This window comes from Haliotis asinina, chromosome 15 (assembly GCF_037392515.1).
Source record: "Haliotis asinina isolate JCU_RB_2024 chromosome 15, JCU_Hal_asi_v2, whole genome shotgun sequence".
NCBI classification, from domain to species: Eukaryota; Metazoa; Mollusca; class Gastropoda; order Lepetellida; family Haliotidae; genus Haliotis; species Haliotis asinina.
In genome coordinates this window covers 4941790-4951202 of record NC_090294.1, presented here as the reverse complement: position 1 = coordinate 4951202, position 9413 = coordinate 4941790, and the positions used below count along the sequence as shown (strand labels likewise).

General features: G+C 37.8%; 1 long non-coding RNA gene across 1 annotated transcript; it reads left to right on the top strand.

The window, feature by feature from the left end:
• Positions 1-557: 557 nt before the first annotated feature.
• Positions 558-5528, top strand: LOC137266065 (uncharacterized). Its single transcript, XR_010954962.1, has 3 exons — positions 558-723; positions 3034-3103; positions 3853-5528. It is a non-coding gene; the product is annotated as an uncharacterized lncRNA (long non-coding RNA).
• The last annotated feature ends 3885 nt before the right edge of the window (positions 5529-9413 follow it).

Below are 9413 nucleotides of genomic sequence, written 5' to 3'. Positions count from 1 at the left end.
ATCGGGTTTTCTGAGTGGGTTAGGCGGATGACTTTGTGTGCTGGCGATTAGGTAACTGACACGGAGGGTATGGGTTCAAATCCCTGGGACTTTGTCCTACAGAGTATGAGGATCTACATACTTTTCCAAGGATCCCAAATATAACATAATTATATATGTTCCATTTGACTACTTTCTATATGGCATGGTGTATGCCTAGTATATGTAAGTCTAGTATTTATGAGTATTCTCTATACATAGTGTCAGTGTCTCCGTTTTAATCACCCCTATGCGTTTTGTTACGTACAAAACATGCTCTGAAACTCGATATAACATTCCTTTTCTTTACACAAACTTGACATGAGGACGAATAATGGTGTTTTCCTTGACATTTAACTGAGTTGTTGACTTTCCGTTCACATGCTTGGGGTTCATTTGCGGGTCACGAACATTATGACCATTTTGGTCATGGTCCTTGTGATTGATGTCACACACTCTACTGATCTCATACACTCTATGCAAAATCTTAACCAATGAAATCCGAGTGACTGGCATTGTCAACCAATGAAAACCCCAGCTCTTTTAAGACGTCATCTTAGCACGGCGGGAGTGCGTGGTCGTTTATTATTAGAAACAAAACATCCATTGGTAAATGTGAGAGAGGGAAAGAAGGTAACGTCCCTGGCAAAATCGAAGGTGTATATCTGTATCAGCTAGGGTCAGGTATGGCCAGGCAGTAAATGGGTACGTATTGTGTTCAATGCATGATAATTAGAAACCTGTACAATGCATTTTAAAAGGAAAAGTCGGTGTGACATTATAGGTCAGTTCGCCCAAACAGTAACAAGTTCACGTCAAAACGTGACCCACTGCACGTGTTTGGTGGAAGAAATTCCTGGTCACGTCATTTCATTACCTACAAAATCAGAGTTGCTAAAAATCATCATCGAAAGATAGGTAAAGTATCAATTCCACACAAATTGTGCCGCGTACACGTTAAGAAATCAGCTGATATCTGTCATCTGTATTCACGTGTGAGGAAACAGGGCTCAGGCACAATTTGTTTATGTATGTTGGTGAGATATGGACACTGCGTGGACTCTGGACTCGGGCGAGCGTGGACACCATCCAGTCTGTGGTTTATCTAACACATACAAACACTTGATATTAGCGTTTACGAGGACACGTTTTGGGGTTATTTGGTCAAGGTTCAGTGCCACTATAAATTAAAGTGCAGTATAACCACAACGTATTTGAAATTCACCGGTAAACTCGGATGCAGGTAAATGCATTTACAGTTGTGTTCACAATTCAAGAATGTCTTTGTCAATTGTATTATATCATTTATTGCATGTGAAACTTAAATTTGTATTGTCTTACATTAAGGAATTGTGTGGATCATTTGGAATCTATAATGTACAGTACCCATTAAAAGTTTCGAGTCACTTAAAGCAGCCACTTCATGTTTCTTTAATTGTTATGTACTTACGTGTATATATGGTTACATCGAAGATGAATTTCCTCTTCTAACTTGGGGAACCACCAGCAAACTTTTAGTTGATTAATTGCACGATGGTCATGCATAATGATAGCTGAAAAGCATGTGCAAACATCATGCATGTTTGGGTGTAGTTTTCTTGAAGGATTAGCCAGTTTTCATTCAGTATCATCATTTATTTAACTCATGACATTAATCTTTTCAACATTACAAAATTGTTTTACAATACATCAGTTCATGTGTAAAGAGTACCATTAAACAGAATGAAACATTTTGCAAAATCTAAAACAGTTGACTGAATTAAGTGGCTGCATTTACTCAAGTGAGTCAAATTTTGTCGGGGTAGTATATGAAAATGTAGAAAAAATTGTATCCTGACATTATCAGCCCATGTGGCGAGATCTTTATGACCACCCCTCAGATATGATTTCTTATATATATACTGTATATGGGCTATGTACTGTATATAAGTTAAGAATGTTACTTCTGCGACTGACAGGATCAGGGTCCCGTTTCACAAAGCTCTCGTAGGCCAGAGATCTTGTAACTTTTCTTGTACCATTCCTACCCCCTATGTTACAGTACAGGAGGTACGAATGCCACGAGAAAAGTTACGAGATCTTAGGCTTGTGAGAGCTTCGTGAAACAGGACCCAGGTTGTCAGACTCATCTTTGATTGCTTGATGTAGTATTTTATTCCTGCTGACCCTGATTATGTTCCTAGATTTTGAATGAACCATAACATATTCTTCTGGGCCCTTCTTGTCAAAACGTTCATAGCCTTAAGAATTCTTAACTTTGATGGTAGCCAATGTGTTAAGATGTTCGAAGGCCAACAAATGTTTCAAGAATATCCAGCCTGGGTATCGACAAATTGTTAAGTGTATGTGATTTGGAATCCCTAGGGCTTTCCTATCACATCAAGTGGCAGTATGGTAACCTAGTGGTTAAGAGATTGCTTGTCATGCTGAAGATCTGGGTTCAATTCCACACATGGATACAATGTGTGAAGCTCATTTCTGATGTATTCTAGTCTCAAATTGCTGGAATATTGCTAAAAGTGACATAAAACCCAAGTCACTCCACATCAAGCTTCCATAATGTGATACAGCTGAAAGACTGTGTGAAACTTGAAGGGCATTTTGCTCAATGTATTGGGTAAAGCTTGAAGGGCGTTATATTCAAGGTGTTGCATGAAACTTGAAGGGCTTTATATTCAAGGTGTTGCGTGAAAGTTGAAGGGCTTTTTGTTCCAGGTATTATGTGAAACTTGAAGGGCTTTATATTCAAGGTGTTGCGTGAAAGTTGAAGGGCTTTTTGTTCTAGGTGTTGTGTGAAACTTGAAGGGCTTTTTGTTCCAGGTATTGTGTGAAACTTGAAGGGCTTTTTGCTCCAACTGTTGCATTAAACTTGAAGGGCTTTTTGCTCAAGTTATGGTGTGAAACTTGAAGGTAACTGATGTTTATCTGTCAAATGTCTATAGGATCATAAATTAATCATAAATATGTCATAGGAGTGTTGTGTTCTAAATTATATCTTAACATTTCTTTTTTCAGTCTGAATCACCATGATCCCAGTTCAAGACGAGTGTTGTGAAGAAAAAGGGGAGATGACTGAGTATTCCAGGTATGTTGTAGTACATAGACAGAGACCACCTGGATATCAGGTATGCATTTTTATTTGTTAGATTATTTGTGCCAAATGTATGTAAACCTCTGGACACATAGTTTATGGAGCTATATAGGTCACACTGGGATCTCACCTGACAGAACATGATTTCATGTTGTGGCAGGTTATCCATGTTTCTGTCCATCTATCATTATTTTCAACATTTCCTTTGAAACTATTTCTGAAGTTGTTTAACTGGAATGTATGAATGATACTGAGTCTTTGGTAGTGCTCATTCACTTCCAATCTGGTTTTCAAGATGGCTACCATAGGTGCCATATACTGAACATATTGAGTTTGGCCATTTGGAGCGTTACAGTTATGTGAACAGCAAAGCTATATCTAGATGCTAAGAGTATTAATAACTGAATTGACAAGAGACTAAATTAGTATTTAGTACACAAATATTGTCAAGAGTCAGGTAATTTATTATCCATAGGTGTTAAAATCAGTAGGTTTGGTTACAACTCTAAACTGAACATCCCTCAGACTTCAGAGTATTGAGCATGGAGAGATTAGGTTGGAATACATTAGAGAAATACATTATCTTTCTTCTTCTAGCTTTCACTTGCTTCTGTTGTTGTTATCTCCTTGATGTATTATGCTCAATAGAAGTTACTGCAATGACAAATTCAGTAAAGCATTGTTGAAGAATGTTTTGACTGATAACTACGAGAACTTCCTCACATATTTTGCTGATGTTTCAGGAAACGTGATGGAAGCCCCAAACCACAATGTGATGGTCCAGTGTTGAAACAACGCAAGGTGAAGGAAGAACATTCAAATCCAGGGCCCTCTCACCTTGACGCATCATGGGGTCCGTTGTTTAAGAACCGCCAACATTTTGTTGACTTGCATGTCTGTTAACATTCGTGTCCATGATCCACTTTCATCGTCATGCAATCCTCAGCACAAAGCTGGTGTGATGCAACACATCTCCATCGTTTGTAACCCGTCATCCACACTTTCCAAGGTCTCCTCAAAGAATTATTTTTTCAAAGACTGTTACAGGAATCTATGACACCTTACACTTTTCAAAGGGTACGTCGTGTGAAGCCTATTTCTGGTGTTGCCCTGCCTTGATGTTGCCAGAATTTTGCTAAAAGCGGCATAAAACCCAACTCACTCACTTTCACTTTTGCAAAAGGCTGAGATATTCTTAAGTGTATAAACTGTTCAGACTGATTCAAATCCAACTCACTAAGATGTTGATGAAGCGAGCTCCAGCTGACTTTGATGGCGAGCAAGCAATGGAGAGATACCATGCTGCAGTTGCGTCTCCTTAAGACTTTCATGTGTTGATCTTCATGCAGTGAAGGTTCTGCATACAAGACTGGTAGAAATGAGTGACTTTGTCCAGTTGCTGAGATCTTCATGCTTGTTTACATAACCACTTCTTGATCATTACACTGTTCTCATCAGTGTTTATCTCTATTCTACACAGCAATTTTGTTTCACTGTGATTATGTATCCTATGGATATTGTAGATAGGTTATATGTAACATTTTTTTGTCACCTACACTTAATGATGTTATGGAGTGGCATTTACGTTTTGGCTGAGAGTATTTCAGATACAAAACACTCTTCTGTTGCCATTTATTCTAATTATTGGGTATTAATGTATGGATGTTCTCCAAATACACTTTTAGTCTAAGGGAGAGAAGTAGGATGCTCTAAGGGAGACAACTGGTAGATCTGCTTGTGGTGGATGAGTGAGTGAGTTTAGTTTTACGTCGCACTCAACCATATTCCAGCTATATGGCGACGGTCTGTAAATAATCGAGTCTGGACCAGACAATCCAGTGATCAACAACATGAGCATCGATCTGCGCAATAGGGAACCGATGACATGTGTCAACCAAGTCAGCTAGTCTGACCACCCGATCCCGTTAGTCGCCTCTTACGACAAGCTGAGTCGCCTTTTATGGCAAGCATGGGTTGCTGAAGGCCTATTCTACCCCGGGACCTTCACGGGTCGCTTGTGGTGGATGAATATTAGTTTCAAAATTTTACTTGTTTAAAAACACATAGCAAGTGCCTGTCTCATTTTGTAATAAAGTGCATCGAGTTTTGTCATTTTGTATTGCAGTCTTAGACACAACAGGAAAATGTACAGTGTTTTACCTGTTAAAAGATTTTATGCTCGCTTCAGGTACTTACTTTGGAGTTGAACTGATACAAGAAATAAGAATGTCAGTGTCCATAAGTATGTTTCCTAGGTGGAATGTTCAAGGAGAATTGCCAGTGTTGTGAACACCTAACTTTCTATCCACTGCCATATTTCCACAATAGGTACTTTAAACATTTTCAAGTTATACAGAAACATTTACACCTTGTAGGTTGGTATTTTTCAATGGTTTAATAAACATTATACGACAATGGATTTTGTTTTATAAGCAATTCCTTGAAAGAAAGGCATGATTCTGGACTAGATGTGTGTGTGTGTGTGCGTATGGGTGTGCGTGTGTGCAGACTGGTCTCGCAGTGATGCTTGTGGGTTAGATTTGTATTGTTAAGTAACCTTCACACTACCTTCTCACCCTATCTGGGCCCCGTTTCTCAAATCATTTTAGAGCTGCGGCTGTCGTAAGTCTTTGTTAAAGTATTTTCTGTTTTCAATTTTTTTAAAGATACCTGTATCATTCAAAGATGTCAATAATGTTTCAAGATGTGGGTATTTTTTATTTCTGACCTTTAGAGTAGAATTGCTGAAATCCTAAAATGCTACTCGTATAACGCCGAAAAATCTTGAAATAATTTGTTCACATGCAGAAGCATATTGACTCATTCAATTAAAATACCATTAATTAAATCTGAGATCTTTTACTGAATTAATTGACATTATCTGTATTTAATCGTAAGATACCTGGAATTGAATTACCGATATACAAAACATTGTTTTGTATATAAAATCTTAATACTATTCTGATATTACTGATCCAATTTCAGATATCAACATTTTTTCTTTAAGTTTTTTAGCAGATATCTGGAATTATTTGAATGACACAATATAAGACATCAGTAATTCGAAATACATGTGAAAACGGCTTCCAAAGCCTACATGGGTTAAAATGAAAACCAAAACTTTGTGATAGCTAAACAGTTTATACAGTCAAAATAAACGAAATTCAGCACACAATTGGAATATATGTCACTAATTACCAACACTACCTCCATGGAAGACAAACCTAACAGTCATAAGAACAAAACATATAGCAGGACAAAGTTGGCGATTTCCTCCACAGTAGTAAATATTTTTCATGAATGAATAATTATTTTAAAGTTGCGGTCTTAGAAACTCGAATAACAATTTTTTTAAAATCCAAAACTATAAGAAAGCACAGTTCACCACAAGGCCTTTTGAGAATTGGACAATGATCATCACCACCATCATCATCATCACATAAGTTAATAATTACAGTATAGTACCTGTTTGCAAATTACATCGATAAACTGTGCTTCCAGTTTTGTTTCATTTTGACCGGTCCATTTTCACAGATCACCAAGCTGAACAATGAAATCCCACCCAGCTCATCTACGAGTAAGGTACTGTGATGTCTGTGAAAAATGTCACGATGCGTGGTAAGCGGACCTTATAGAAGGTGTAAACTGAAGTTGTAAGACAGAAAGTAAAACAAATACAATGGCCGTGTTTTATTTCGAGCCAATCTAGCAACATACCTGACTTGAGAAATACGTTTTACTTCGAGATAATGTAACTTATGGCTTACTTGGGAAATACGTTTTACTTCGAGACAATGTAACAACATGGCTTACTCGAGAAATACGTTTTACTTCGAGACAATGTAACAACATGGCTTACTTGAGAAATATGTTTTACTTCGAGACAATGTAACAACATGGTTTACTTGAGAAATACGTTTTACTTCGAGACAATGTAACAACATGGCTTACTTGAGAAATACGTTTTTACTTCGAGACAATGTAACAACATGCCTTACTTGAGAACCACATTTTACTTCGAGACGTTGTAATAACATACTTTACTTGAGAAATATCTTTTACGTCGAGATAATGTAACAACACGCCTTACTCGAGAAGTGCGCTTTTTTTGAGACAATGTTACAACAAGGCTTACTTGAGAAATATGTTTATTCCGAGACATTGTAATAACATACCTTACCTGAGAAGTACGTTTTACTTCGAGACATTGTAAAATGCGTGATTTGAGAAATACGTTTTACTTTGAGAGATTGCTACAACATGCCTTACTTCAGAAGTACGTTTTACTTCGAGACATTGTAACAACATGCCATACTTGAGAAATACGTTTTACTTCGAGACATTGTAAAATGCTTGATTTGAGAAATACGTTTTACTTTGAAAGAATACTACAACATGCCTTACTTGAGAAATATGTTTTACTTCGAGACAATGTAAGAACATGCAATACTTGAGAAATATGTTTTACTTCGAGACAAATCTACAACATGCCTTACTTGAGAAATACGTTTTACTTCGAGACATTGCAACAACATGGCTTACTTGAGAAATATCTTTTACTTCGAGACAATATAACAACATGCCATACTTGTGAAATATGTATTACTTCGAGACTTTTAAACATTCTTGATTTGAGAAGTACTTTTTACTTCCAGACAATGCTACAACATGCCTGAGTTGAAAATACGGAGTTGTCGAATTTCTGACTCCTTTTCGGATGACTGACTGCGACAAGTTCTACGTAAGTGGTCGGCCGGGTATATACCGGACATACAGTTTTGATAGACATTGACAATGAAGCCAGGACTTCGACTTATCTCTTAGATCGACAGTCGTTAACTGAATCTGGAAGCGTGAACATAGTCATAGCTCTAGACTACCCAAGAAGTCGCGGGCGAAATCGCATTAAGATTATAGAGGTGCTGAAATGACATAACGTTCGTTATTAATATAACGAAAGTAGAACCTCCACACTGACTTATTGGCCAGCTTAAGTGTATTGGCAGATGAAGTGGGCTAGAATTACACTTACGGCGATAAACACTGTACGTCCAGTGACACGATGTTATGATATAATATTATACCCACTAGTGTTTCCTTACATAACAACACACTCGATGTGTGAGTAAGGGATACTGATTAGTCAAAGTCTATATTTATAGTTAATGGCACGCTCAGAAATGTTCCAGCTGTATGGCGGCGATCAGCTTCATGTAGGAAGTCTGGAGGGATGCAACCAGTAGACGCTTTACCAGTCAGTAAAATGACATCTAGTCTCCGAAAAGAAGTTAGAAACTAACAAAAAAATCCTAATTTCAGGCAGTCTGGACTTGCAAGGCTACTTTTTACTTGACTTAGATGACTCCTATGTTCTAGAGCCGGGAAAACCGACTAATCACTTTGTCGGGTCCCACGCGCCCAGCCTGATACTGACAAACAACGGAACAATGCGTACCGCCAATCCGGGATTCGAACTCAGAATAACACTTAAAGGAGGTACACAGTATGACATTTGAAAAAAATGACTCTAATAACCGCTCTGAATCCGATTTCTCGCAACAAAGTTCAGTTTTTATTCAAATTTCAAACTGAGTTTGACAATTGGAAACAGCTGAATTTTAACGCAACTACATTTCTGAAAAACCCCAAACGCCTCAAATAAAAACAACTTAAGTAATCTATCCACCAAACTCAATGTGTCTACTGTTTGAGTTTAATATCGATTTCAGTGTATTCTGGGAAATGTATTTCAGGCATTTTTCTTCAAATTTGAGTCAAAACTCGGAGAAAGGTTTGTTTCGAGAAATCGGGGCCTGGCACTGGAGCTATTCAGCTTTACTCTCAATACACTGGATATCACCAAATAAAATTACTGGTAGAATAATTCAAATTATAAACAGAACCCAACTCTCATACGTTTCCATACCAAAAGTATGTACATGAGTCGTTTGAAAATTCTCTCCTGTGGTCATTTAACACCAAAGGTCAGAATATTCTCTTTCATCTTACCAGATCTGACAAGGATGAAACGACACTCTGAAATGTTTGCAGCAGATTGTTGAATTCTCTCTTATCTTCTGAAGGCCCCTTGCTATTTCGTTTCCTGATCCCCTTCATATAATCCTAATCGTATGTCAACCACTTTTATCACAAACAGTTCCACCTTAGGCTTGACGCGAAGAAGCTGAAACACCGCTTTTCTGAAATCCGCCATTCTGTACGTGAAAATCACCAGATTGAAACAGCTCCCCGCCAGACGGAGGAAGAAAGGGATTCTAAACCAGGGCCCGTTTCGGTATGGAAT